The following is a 14,218-nucleotide window of genomic DNA, read 5'->3' as shown; positions in this document are numbered from 1 at the left end:
CCAAGAGAAGATGACAGAGTCATCTAATTTAGACATGGTTAGGAAAATATTGAATACAAACCAAAAGACCGTCTGGGGTTCTGGTACAAAGAAATAAGAGTTAGTTTAATATAGTTATCTCAGAAAATTTAACTGGAGATCATTGAACAGGGAAAATCAGTATAAAAAGAAGAAAAGCCAGAAAAGTACCAGAAAACAAAGATAGGCATGACCTAACAAAGTGATGGAAATGGAACCTACAGAAAGCAGACCCTCAGAAGTGGAAAAGAATTTCAGTCACTTAATTAGATTCCTTCTTTTGGAAACTATATTAGAAGTATGAAAATCATGTCCAAGATAAAATCACACAGGGAATCCACATTTAAAGACTTTTGAAAAAATTCTAGGACAGATTTTGCTATTTCTAGTGCCTTCAAAAAGAATAGAATCTCCCCAAAATTCAAGATAAAGGAGGATCAATCCTATTATGGATTTATTTTGGGTGTGGGGGAAGAAAGAGTTGTAAGGCTAACTGTCCCTTCTCATTATAGATAATGATACAGAGATATACACAAGCAGATTAGTTTCCTCACAATTAGATATTCTTCTCTGCCTCAGCTTGAGTGAATCTCAAGGAGAAACTAGAGAATCTCAAAGAGAAACTAGAGAACTTAATAATTTGAACACTCCTAGTTAATAATTTAAATATTTTACTGTAGCTGTCTGAAATTCCCACTACTATTAAGTAGTTAACACTTAATGCAAGTCTTTGTATACATAAAAAATAAATATATTATTTTAAGACTATGTATTTAATTGAAGCAAAAGGAAATGAGTGCAGATTATTGTTAAAACATTACTATGAAAACCAGAAAATGTTCAGTTCACATTCTTATTATTAAGTTTATAAATATCTAAATAGGCATCATAGAACATCATAGTGTTTGTATATTAGAATTAAAATTGTTATTTTGAATATATTATAAAATAGCAGAATTCGTTAACATTCCAGGTTTTTGAGTCTGCCATTTCTTCCACCTAAAATAGTGTTTCTCATATTTCCTTCTCTTCATTTAGAATCAATTAAGATTTTACCTTCTCAGAAAAACTTCCCTCATATACCCTGTTCCACCTACCCCTTCAATAACTCTCCATCACACTACCTATTTTCTCAGCATTTATCAATACCACATTTATCTTATTTATTATTTGTATCACTCCTTTAGAGAGTACCTTCTTGTGATTAGAATCTCCTTGTGTCATATTTACTGCTATAACCTCAGCACCTAGAGAAATGCTGAATGCACAATAAAGGTCGAATAAACATTTGGCATCCATACCTGATTGTGGAACAAATTTACTAAAAAATACAGCTTAAAATAATTTCTATGCTTCATAAATAACATTAACTCTGTTTTACACAGATTATGGATAAACTATCAAATTGTTAACATTCAACACAAATATAACTTTCAAGTTAATTTTTATAAGTGCTATTCATAAGCATGAAACCATTAACACTATTTTTATTTGAACTATTTTTTTTAAAAACAGAGTAAAATTCTTACACAAATAAACCACCTTTATAAGCTCTATTCATTTGAAGGTCAAGAATGCCATTCACTTTATACTCAATAAATTCAACAAGTAAAAGGGAGAAGCCATAAAATGCTAGAAGGGGAAAGTTAAATACCTGGCATTAAAATATGTGATGAAAAAAAAATATGTGATGACATGAGACACTATGAAATTTTATTACCATTGAAAATTTACCAAATGCTACTTATATTTAAAAGACTTTTGTAACTCACTCATGTCTCCAAGATCCAGGTGTAATATACTCATTCCAACTTCAAGCAATAAACCTTATATATCCTATTTATAAGAATAAATATTCTATATTAATTTTAATATGTATAGATTTACAACACAAAATATTTTATTGCATGTTATGTCAACTTAAGGAACCATATGACATATATGAATATGTACATTCGTTCTGTTGTAACTAACTTCTAGGTTTATCCTACCTAATTTCAAGAACAAAGAAATTAGACATCAAATTAAACTCAGTTTCTCACGCTTTTTTATATGGAGAGTCCCAACAATCTTTACCTGAATATAATGAACCTGACCAATAACATTCTTAATAATATAAAAGTAATAACAGAAGCTGCTCTAGGAACAATCATGTTTTCTCATATTATGCTATAATATAAATATGGCTAATATCTTAACACCGGAAGCTCCTAGAGCTCTAAGGCATTAAAAGACTTTCTCAAACTCATATAGTTTGGATGTCTGACCCCAGGACTCTGCTTGCTCCTTCCAGCCATAAAATATTACCTATTTAAACTTTTTGTTTATTGCATTTTGTTTATGAAACAATTTGCACCCAAAAATGAAGGTAACCTACCAACAAAACAGAACAAGTAAATGGAGGTGGGAAGAAGCTGCGTGTCTACTGACATCACCAGCCTCCTGCATTTTTACTCTTATTCCAGAAAAGTAGTATTGTTAAATATTGATATTTTAATTCATGTACTCAAGCACTCAATATCTTTTTGGGGGTGATATGTAAATTCCATGAATATCATGAAAGCTTTAGACTTTTTTTTTTTTTTTTTCCAAAGAACTCACATTAAATAAAAAACATAGGGCAACCTGTGTGGCTCAGCGGTTTAGCACCGCCTTCAGGCCCAGGGTGTGTGATCCTGGGGACCCAGGATGGAGTCCCAAGTCCGGCTCCCTGCATGGAGCCTGCTTCTCCCTCCACCTGTGTCTCTGCCTCTCTCTCTCTCTCTCTCTGTTTCTCATGAATGAATAAATAAAATCTTTTAAAAATTCATAAACATAATGTTCCTATAAAGATTCAGGATAGTTTAAGTCATTTGAGACCTAAACTTTGGGCACCTTTAGGCTAGTGACCATATTTTTAAGACTAAATTTAGCAGAAAAAGTTAAATTGTAAGGTAAACCAGCTGCTGAAGAACTTGGATTCAAGGCTGAAGGAGTATTGATTTTTTTCTAGATGTGATGAGGTATGGGCTAGGGGTAACGGGCTGGGGGTGGGGTTACTTGAGCATATTCTTAATTTACACAATTATCCTTTGTGGAATGCATCAATTGTTAAATTGTTGGCTAAGTGAACAATTAAAAGGTTATTATAAAAATACAGCAAAGAGATACTAAGGTTTTTACAAGAAAAGTACGCCAGGGACTAGACAGGAATAAACCAATGCAGAATATGACAAGGGTTATGTCCTCAGGATTTGGAAACACCTTATAAGAAATAACTACAAATCACATTTTTTTTTTCCTCTGTATGTCTTATGGAATCAGTGAGGAGGTATGATAAAAACATGGTCTTTGATTAATTTGAAAAGTAGCTTTTATTTTATTTTATTATTTTATTTTATTATTTTATTTTAAAAGATTTTATTTATTCATGAGAGAGGCAGAGACACAGGGCAGACAGAGAAGCAGGCTGCATGCAAGGAGCCTGATGTGGGACTTGAACCTGGGAATCCAGGATCACACCTTGAGCCAAAGGCAGGCACTCAACCACGGAGCCACCCCGATGTCCCGAAAAGTAGCTTTTAAAAGGGAGTTTTGTCCCAGCTACTCTGTGCTCCCTTTTTCACATTAGGATTTTCTATTTCAACTTTAGAGACAGTATCAAATGAGTTCATTTCACACAGCGTAACGGGAATGGTAGAGCAGTCTATAAAATGTTACGTATTTTAAAATTGAAGTAATGAGGAACATTTATACTTGAATAGCAAGGATGGGATTGACAGAGGGTTTTTTTGGATGAGTTTAATGCTATCAGATAGGGATGGATTAAAGATTCCAAGCTATGTGGACAAGGCTAAGACAAAATAAAAAGTGAAATTACAAGCAGATACATTTGGTCACATATGGCAAGAAGAGAATCTCTAACGAGTGAAGTTATTTGGAAACAACAGTGGTTTGGCTGAGAGGGTCTCCCCAGCACATGTTTTACCAGCACAGAGCCTGGGGACTGAGCAGGTATTCAATAATGAGTACATTTGAGGGTAAGAAAATGAAACAGTCATCCAGTGGATGGATTGATTATTGCAAATAATCTGAAGGCCTTTTTCCTGGTAGTGATGTTTAAAAGACAAGAGCAAAGGTGCATAGAGGACTGTCCATACTTAGGATACTACATTACTGTACTAACGTTATGAGAAGCATTGCTTCCACCTACGCCTGCAAACTATACGATGGACTGTCACTTCTATTACAGGGAAACGGGGCAAAGATCAGCTTCTTAATGTGAAAAGTTTTATATGCATCAATTTTGAGACTTCTGAGGCCAAGCAGTCAATACCAAAACGATCTGCCAATTAGTCTCTTCACACACATGCCTTATGAAACTTCAGTATGTAAGGATAGCCTTAGGTTTTCAAGCCCCAATTTGTCTCAATAATTTTCCAAAATCCTTATGCAGGGCTGTATTCCCGGACTTACAGTCAAACCTTCTTGTCAGAAGCAGTTAAGTCTCCTTGTTCTATTCATCTCTTCTTAATGAATTGTGATCTTGGTAATACTTCATTCCTTGCAAGACCCACTTCCAGTCAATTAGAAAAGTGAAAGTAAGGAAGAGGTGGAATGGTGAAGAGTGTCTAAAATCATCCATGAATATGTGGACCGATTTTTATTAGCTCCACATCTAAGGAGTTTCTCATGTTGGAAAAGCTACCTTTCTGTTACAGTTCACTGAAGCACCTCCCCAAAAGGCAAGCCACGTTAAGGAAGGTAGGCACTGTACTTAAATAATATATTGTCTTTTGAAGTGGAGGAGGAGTGGGGGTGGGGAATAATGAATGATAAGGGGAAAGAAGCAAAGCAGTAAATGCAGAAACAGAAGCTAAAGTTGCAATAAAGGTAAGAAAACACATGTTAGTTAAAACCAGCAAGAGAAATAAATCATCACAGTTCATTGCGTGGAAAAAAAAAACTGTTTTTTGCAAATCACCATAAATTTGTACTCAGTTTGGTAGAAGGCAGTGGACAATGCACGCTTAAGTTAAAGTGTAAGAGAAAAGATAAAAAGATGGGTGTAAAATCTTTTCCCACATATTATAATTATATTTGAAGGAGAAGATGCATGTTACACTTTGAGCATATAACATGTCAATGAGCTTTTACAAAGAGTAACATATTGGGGTATCATATATGCACATGTAGAGTTATATACGTATTAATATATCATTAGATATATTTCATTAATACATATGCTTAGAACTTCTAAATCACATCCTGGCTACTAAAAATCCCTTCTGTAATCTTAACATATGCTTACTTTCCTATATGCTGAATTGGTTGAAAATATACTTGTAGCAGATTGATTTGTTAATACTTTTAAATTTTTCTTGTAATAGAGAGAATTGAAGAGCAGTTGTCATATGAGTTCTAGATGGGAGAAGCCAAAATGCAAGGAATAAAAGATAATAAAAACATCAAGTAATTACATCTAGAAGAATTATCTAAAATTCCAGTTTTAATAAATTATATATATATCACTGCTAGCTGATAAGACATCTCTTATGGGGAGAAAGCTGTTGTATTGAATATGAATTGAGTTTTATAATTTAAAGTTACTTATATTCTAAAATCTTCTTTCAGACCCATATTTTATACAACAAAATATTGTTTATAAATAGGGATGTGTTTGTACAAACCCATAATCTGGATAAAGTTTTCATTCCAGATAGAATTTCCTCACATTCTTTTCTATGGGTTGTTTACTTAAATTTTTTTTTTTTTTTTTTTTTTTTTTTTACAATTTGAGAAGAGTACAATTTATAAATATGGTGAATGGAATAAATGCAAGACATACACATACTGGTAACAATTTTATTCTGAAGTAACATTTTGTTCCTCCCTGAATACACTTAAAACTCAATGTCAGTGTAAGACTTCCATAAACACAATTTAGTCTTGGGTATAATGGAGAAGAATCTCCATGCCCATGTTTAAATAAAGGTTGTGGTCATCCCAAAGGCAATGCTTCATTGGTCAAGCAGCAAGCCCTAAAAGTAGCATAGATCTGGGGAGATGTCAGATATCCATGATGGCATCACCATTAGTAAATTCAGATTGTTGTGTGACTCTACTACTGAGTCTGTGATGGGATCCCACCACTTCCTAGTCTCCATGCTATCATTTGATCTCTATCAGTTTCGGTATTCATCTTTGGATATAACCAATTACAGCTTCAAGTAGTTTCCTGATATAGCTTTAGGTTTTTTTAGCTCTGTCAGAACAATTCTCCTCTTAATTTCTAAACTCACAAAATATTTCCAAAGTTGGAAATTTCTTCTTATTTAAATAGCAATGCATATTTAGCTATTGAAAATGAAATTTGACATGGGTTTCAAGTCCAAAGTAGTGCAGTTGAGACATGTCATACATATCTATATCTCTATGTAACTATAGAGATAAATCTGTAGATATAGACAGTACTGATAGGTCTTCACTTTAATGTGTAAACTAACAGTACAATATTAAAAAAGGATGTTGATTATGGACATTCAGTTTGTATTTACTTATAATAAAACTAGCTATTTCAAACTGGCCAAATTAATTTTAATCATAAAGAAAAATATATTTATTGCAGGTATGATAACATTCTTCATTGTTAATGATTGTATCAGAGATTGCAATTCTAGCTAAGCATAAAAGTCAAATACAATTTGCATACATAATTATACATATTATTATAATAGTGCCTTAATTATGTAATATTTGGAAGAGTAAGTATTGTCAGAAATACAAATCTGAATCTTATGTTAAAAAACATGACAGAATTGAATCTATGTAAAATATCACATCATCTTGATAAACCGGCAAGATTTAGAGGAGAAGAAAAAATATTATCTCTTTTAATAGTTAAACCTAATCTAATCCCTGTTCAGTACATGCATACAGTTGATTTATAATGAGCTAATAGGTTATAACATTAATCTAGAAGGAGTGACCGTAATACAAACATTTATCCTTGACTGTTGTGGTAAGTATTGCATATATCTTATTAGATACAAAGAAATGATATTTAATCTTAGTATTACATTCTTAATATAAAGCAATTTTGCAATTAAGCAAGCAGTTTACCCAATAATACATATTATTATACACATTATTTTTACATAATAAGTATAACATGCTTATTGATCTAATCTTCAGCTAGGGAAAATTGGCCAAGTAAATACCTTAAAAATCTACCATGTAACTGTGCTTTCTTTGTTTTATATAAAAAAAAAATGAAAAATAAGACTTTATTTTCCCATAGTAATAATAATCTAGTTTTTACCAATATGATTTGAGATAGCATTATAATTCCGACTTTGCAATACTTTTCCTCACATCATGAGAGTGGGTAGAGGTTATATTTTATGAGGTCTTCAAAAGTTATGGACATTCAATGGAGAACAATTATTTCTGGTTATAGTTTTAAAAAATGATATTCCCTATTCAAAAACTTATCCAAATCAACCATAACACATGGACTATAATTGATTTAACTTTTTCTAAAATTAAAAAAATATATAATTGCTATTTTATCACTTCTTCATTATATCAGATCTCTTATGGCTTGACAAAAGAGCTTTTTAGTGTATGATGTCACACCATTTTCACAACTTAAAACTATAATTGATTTATACATTGAAATAATTGTTTCTCCTTTCTGTTTTCCATACATTTTTAAGTCTACACACACATAAACATATAAGCATACCTGCCCATGGAGATACCTAATATACAGGTACACAGAATTATGGAAGGGAACACAGAGATAGATGCAGATATATATAAAGACAAGAAGATACAGATGTATAGATGTTACTTTGTAATTTGACCTGTGAGTTTGTGTCCTCAGGTGTTTCACCTGTGAATTAATTACCATTACAATGAAAAAGAGATCTGAATTTCTTGAATTTATGATACAGTCTTTGCTTTGAGGTACTTATAACACACAGAAGTGAATATTTCTTAAATATTCCTGGCGATTACATTAAATTTTTACAGTAACCTGCTTTAGTAGAAAAAAATAGATGATGAAGAAGTTACTTGAGTGTCTGGAAGAAAACTCCCTTTGCAAACTTTCAGGTTCGATGTCCCAGTTTTAAAAGTGGAATATTTCACATGCTGTCTTTTGTCCCAAGAAGTGATTATTGGTGTTTATTTGCTCAGCCTACACATCGTTATATATGTTGTCATCTCCCTTGTTATACTGGCTTCTGGTGAATATTGTTTCTTGTTTATTATGACTTTCCTAAGATTGGGTTTCAGTAACTATGGGAAAAAGTTCATCATGCATTGGATACTTAATTAGTAATAAAGTATAGTAAGCTTAGCATATTCTAATATAAACTCTGTCAGGTGTATATATTTCTTAAATACATTTAGGAACACATTCATCTTTCAACTCAAAAATCAAATAATAGCTATTAGTCACTGCTGTTTCCACTAGAAGCTGAATAAGTGTTTAAGGTTAAAAAAACATAATGAAAAAACCCATGTTCTTCACAACTATAAGGCTAATCTCAAAAAGTGATATGAAAAGCAAGCTTTTACATTTGTACTTATGAAACAATCATACACTCTGGTGTTTCATTGATTAATTCGAAAGACCAAGACTTATCTTGTTCCTGAAGAGACGTAGGGAATACAAGAGCACTCATTTCTCCTGCAATTGATTTATAATTTGGCAAAGTAATGCAAAAGCTCAGAAAAGGAACAAAAAGATAAAGCCCTAAATGTCATTTTAAGAAATTAACAGGTCTTTTCCTTTTCTCCACCTTTCCTCTTAAAAATAAATCTCTTTTTCCCTCTGTGTGTGTGTCTCCCCCCTTCTCTCTGTCTCTGTCTCTCTGTCTCTTTTTTCTTCTACACATGCGCACATAAACACAGCAACAAAAACAACACTTTATGAGGTTTCAATTTTCCCTTCATAAGCAGTAGGATCCATTATCATGACTTTTATGTTTTGGGAGGTGTTTCTTGGTAGTGCTAATATAAAATGTCTTGGGTAGGCTCCAGAGACCGTGCTTTTATTCAGGCACTTTGCATTCTTAATGTGGCTATAAGACCATCTCTTACTAGTGCTAAATTTAGGGATAAGTGCATTAACATATTAGGACTGCTATGGAAATGTATAAGTGTATAAAGACACTCTACTCACTGTGCATTTCCTACTATATTTTAATGATAAGCATAATGGTGGTTCCAGGATGAGGAATTCGAAAAGACTTATAAGAGAAAAAACTTTTTCAGAATGTTTAAAACAATCCAGGAGACATTTTCAGTTAACCACTGTGTGTGTGTGTGTGTGTGTGTGTGTGTGTGTTTGTACACCTAATATGATTTTCATGATTCAACATTGTATATTTTCATGTAACGTTGCCAATTTTTCATATGCAATTTGACGGCTTTGGATATATAACCTCATCTTTCTAAACCTCCATTTACTCACGTAACATCAGAGTTGAAGGTGGTTAAAATCCCTTTTCTAAAGTTCTAGAATTTTATTTAAGCACCTAAATAAGATAATGCCATGAGTATTAAGAAACTTTTCTTGAATATATTTTAAGACACAACTGATTTTTGAAAACAAATATGCAAGAGACAATGAACAAAATTGCGTACTCTTGGGAAACAGGTCTTATGTTCTTCAATGAAAATGATTATAAATTAGCATCAGGTAAAGACAAAGCTAATGAAAACCAATGTCTTTTTGGTCTATTTTACATGCTGTCTTCTTTCTTAAGAAAGCTTAAGTAAAAACTTTAAAAAAGAAAGCTTAATTTCAATTAGGTAGATAATTTAAGAAGTAAAATACCCAATATGATAATAAAACACCTCACAATAAGCCAAACTACTCTACAGTTAATATTGCCATTGATTTGGTATTATATGTAATGGAATATAAATATAATAGGATATATATATATATATATATATATATATATATATACTTTAAGTCATGAGTATAAATATTTAAAATATCACATTGGACATTTTGTAAAGTATCACACTCTGTTTTTTCAAATGTTAGATTTATTTATACTTTATATTTAAATTTTCATTTGAGGGAACAAAACTAGTCTTAAAGAATATACCAAACTAATGATCCATTACATTGAGGCATCTGTATTAATGCTAAGTAATTATCTGTCTAGGCTGTTCACTTTCATAAGAACAAATTACAGCCAATGTTTATTCATGACACAGTCACATGTATTCTTTAAATTAACTTTCACCTAAATTTATACTTTCTTGCATACAAGAAATTGCCATATTGTTCCTATATTTTATGCTATATAATTTGAAGCATTGTCCAAAGCATTCTGATTAACTCTACCTATACGTTGTGCAAATATTGTAGAAAATGCGTATCTGCTTCAAAGCACTACTACTATCTAAAGAGAGGTAAACCAGTGGGGAAAAAAAATCTCGAGTTATTGCTTTTTAAATACCATTTGGCAAATGCACCATAGAAGGGACACTCTACTGGCTAAACTTTGTATATACAGTGGTTGCAGGAAAATACCAAATGAAATCTTTCCGTGGAAGGTGACATTCAGAAGGGCTTCTGATCCAACTACAGTTTATCAAGTCAAACAACACAACATTTCAAAACCTAATTGCAAAGGTAACTTTGATATTGTGATCTTGTTACACATAAGCAGTGGCATTAGACATTCTTACTTCAAATATGCAATGAATACAATAATGGTGAATAATTATGCAGAGCATTTCAAAATTGTTTAAAAGCTATCACTTTTAAATGATGGAATAAAGGGAAAAATCATATTTTTAATCTCAGAAAATATGACCTTACACAACTTGCTTTACACAGTCTTACCAAATCTATCTGACTTGAAGTTAGTGAATTACTTTTAAATTGGTACTACTACCTGCTTCCTCTAAAGCATTTTTCTAATCATTATTTCCAGAATTAGATTTGCTCATACCATGCACTTTACCTTACATTTTCTAATTTTTCAAAACAAACAAATACAGATCCGACAGTAGTTTAGCACCTCAGCATACATCTATTGAGGGCATATAATTATTTTGTACTCTTTCTTTGAGAAAACTTCAGGTGAATTCATAATCTGAGGACAAGACCACAAATGTGTGCTTCATGCTATGTCTAAGTTCTCTGCTGTTATATGCTGAAATAGCATGTTATTTCATTTTCTTGATCTCTTAAAAGATTTACCATTCAAACCTGGATTGACCAGATTCATAGTTACACAAATGTATTCTACATGTGGCATAGCATTGCCTAGGCAATGAAGCAGTGTCTGACACTGAAAATAGGATTTGTCCTCCATTGAATGCAGTAGATGTTAAACACATTTCAAGTTGAGAGGAGCAAATGATCAAATTCATTCTTAGTTAGCTAGGACTGAAGATGGGTAACTCTTCTAATTCCATAGATCAAGAGCCAAATGAAGATTTCCTCCTGTCATGCAAAAGTTACCACTTTTTGCTGTCACAAAATCATTTTCTTTTTGCTGCACAGATTACAAAAACATTGTGAAAAAAAAATCTGTATTAGTAATCTCCTAGATCTATAACACAAAATATTAAGTGACATCAAATCCTCAGAAAAGAAAAAAAATTAAAAAAAAAAAGAAAAAAAAATCCTCAGAAAAGACCTCCAGTGTCTCCTCAAATCTATAGTCCCCTCCATTCTCATCAAAAGTTGATCACACAAATAAATGAGAACTTAGCTACTACAGGTAATCACTTTTCCTTTAGTGCACCTTTGGTATTCAAACTAGGTTCCCAGAACACACGCTGTTAACAGTATCTAAATGTAAATACTACAGCACACTGACAATCTTGTAGTTCAAATTCATCATGCCTTTTTTGAGCTTAGTGTGCTTAAAAATGTAATTGATGTGAATGGCTACATTGAGTAGGCAAAGAAAAATAAAACAGTGCTCCATGAAATCATTGCTTTTTCCATATCATTTCAAAAAAAAAAATGTCAGTTTTGCCTTTGAAGCTCTCCCTCCTGTGGTTTTCATCCAGTCTTTACGACATTAAGATACCTTTGCCTGTGATAATGGAGAGCAATTATAGCCAACAGAGGTACACAGTCAGAATGTTGACTTGAGTAAGAATCACAAATATGTGAAGAAATCTTTGCTGGGTAGCGTGAGCACCCTAACCTTGACAGCCTATGTCCATCTGTACATGTGTTATTCATACTCTTTGTAGATTGTCTTATTTTAATATTAAAAATAAAGAAATCACTTCTTATGAAATTATGAATAAAAATGCCTTTATTTTTGACAGTTCCGACTCAAATTTTGTAAACAAAAGTTATGAGAAAACCAGGCATCCATTTGAATTAATGTAATAATAGTATGCAGGGACACATTAATATGTAATTCAACAGCCCCCAAATCAACTAACACAATGCAAAGTTGTTGGGTTTGTTTGTTTGTTTGTTTTTAGATAAAAATGCTCCAGATGCCAATTTGAGCACTATGAAAAGAGCTCTGGTGAAAGTAAAATATGAAGCAAACACTGCAAGTTTTCTCACCGAGCATCTTACTATCTCATTCAAATACTACAAAATGTATTCTTACCTGCCTCCAAACAGATGATGAGGGAAGGAGCGAGAGGGACAGACACAGAGACAGAGACAGAGAGCGCAAAATAAAGCAAACCGGGAGAAAAGCAGGACTGGCACTGCTTCATTACAAGAAAGCAAACCCTGAATAGCTTCTCCTGTCAGGTGAAGTGAGGAGCATTTACCTTGTTTGGCAGCGGAACTGAGTTGAGCCCAGCTCAGCTCTGGCAATTCCGGTGTCGCTTCTGTCTCATTCCTACTCTTCTCTTTTTATAGCATCTTCACAGCTGAAGCTCCGTGCATCTCAGGGTGCCTCCCTCCCCAGCATCACTTTTAACTCAGGCAGGCAGGAAGCTGGAGCCAGGAAAGTCTCCGTCTGATTGGTTTGCATTCAGCGTTTCTGATTAATAAGAGGCGCCCTGTGGTAGGAAGAGGCGCTGGGGCGCTGCGGGCCCCGGGGCTGGGGGTGCTGGGGGGCTGGGGCCTGGGGGCCTGGGGGTCGGGGGGTCAGGAGTTTGGAGGGGCCGGGGGCTGGGGGTGCTGGGGGGCTGGGGGTGCTAGGGGGCTGGGGGGCCGGGGGGTTGGAGGTGCTGGGATGCTGGGATGCTGGGGGTGCTGGGGGGCGGGGGGCTGGGGAGCGGGGGGGTCAGGAGGTTGGAGGGGCCGCGAGCTGGGGGTGCTAAGGGACTGGGGGGCCGGGGAGTTGGAGGTGCTGGGATGCTGAGGATGCTGGGGGGCCGTGGGGGTTGGAGGGGCTGGGGGGTGGGGGGTCGGGGGACTGGGGATGCTAGGGGGCTGGGATGCTGGGGGTGCTGGGGGACCGGGGGTTTGGAGGGGCTGGGGATATTAGGGGGGTGGGGGTGCTGGGGGGCCGGGGGTTTGGAGGGGCTGGGATGCTGGGGGGCTGGGGGTTTGGAGGGGCTGGGATGCTGGGGGTGCTAGGGGTGCTGGGGGGCAGGACGCGGTGATTTGCAAGCGAATGAGGTGGGAGGGATGGGAGAGGCGGGCTCGGTCAAAGACCCCCCACGGGGGAGGACAACCCAGGGCTTTGGGGTCGGTGCAGCCGCCCGGCTCATCCTTTTGCCCCTGGAGGCGGTCACCGCAGAGAGTATGCACCACATGCACACGCTGTGGCTCCAAGGAAATCTGGGGGCCGTCCCCGCAGAATTCACCACTGCCCATTTCAATTCAGTACCAACATTCCGACTCGAAGAAAATGAAGAGACAGAGTCCAGATCCCATGCAGCCCTGGTAATGAGGAATTTGTACCCGAGTTTATAAACTGAAATAATCTTTCCAAAGCAGTCGTTTAGAATTATCTAGGGAGTGACGAACTGCCACGTGCTGTGTAAGAAAGGGAATGATTTCGAGCATAATCTCCTGTGTCTGCAGCACTGCTTTTTATTTGATTATATGCAGTCGAGGGGTTTTCACCTCCCCCGGGGAAGGCCCCCAGGTAATTGGGCCCATGGCCACATCACAAGAGCTACTAGGTGGTGCACCTGTTAGATCCGCTGCTGTGCACTGAACAACTGTGGGAGGCAGAGTAAAGCACAAGGGAGGCAAACCCTGTTTCAGGAGAGAAGTCTCTTTAGTACTTCTGGAAATGGCACAATA

General features: G+C 35.3%; 1 protein-coding gene across 2 annotated transcripts in view; it reads right to left on the bottom strand.

Moving 5' to 3' along the window:
• Positions 1 to 12,953, bottom strand: part of CDH9 (cadherin 9) — a 131,902-nt gene extending 118,949 nt beyond the window's left edge. The window contains exon 1 of one of the 2 annotated variants that reach the window (XM_077896357.1): positions 12,787 to 12,953. The gene's annotated coding sequence lies outside the window, so the exon portion shown is untranslated. Of the gene's footprint in view, positions 1 to 12,617; positions 12,753 to 12,786 lie in introns of those variants that run through there. The other variant, XM_077896358.1, reaches the window with a different exon arrangement.
• Between the last annotated feature and the right edge of the window lie 1,265 nt (positions 12,954 to 14,218).

Source organism: Canis aureus, chromosome 4 (genome assembly GCF_053574225.1).
Source record: "Canis aureus isolate CA01 chromosome 4, VMU_Caureus_v.1.0, whole genome shotgun sequence".
Lineage (NCBI taxonomy): Eukaryota > Metazoa > Chordata > Mammalia > Carnivora > Canidae > Canis > Canis aureus.
This window is presented reverse-complemented; position numbering and strand designations above follow the sequence as displayed.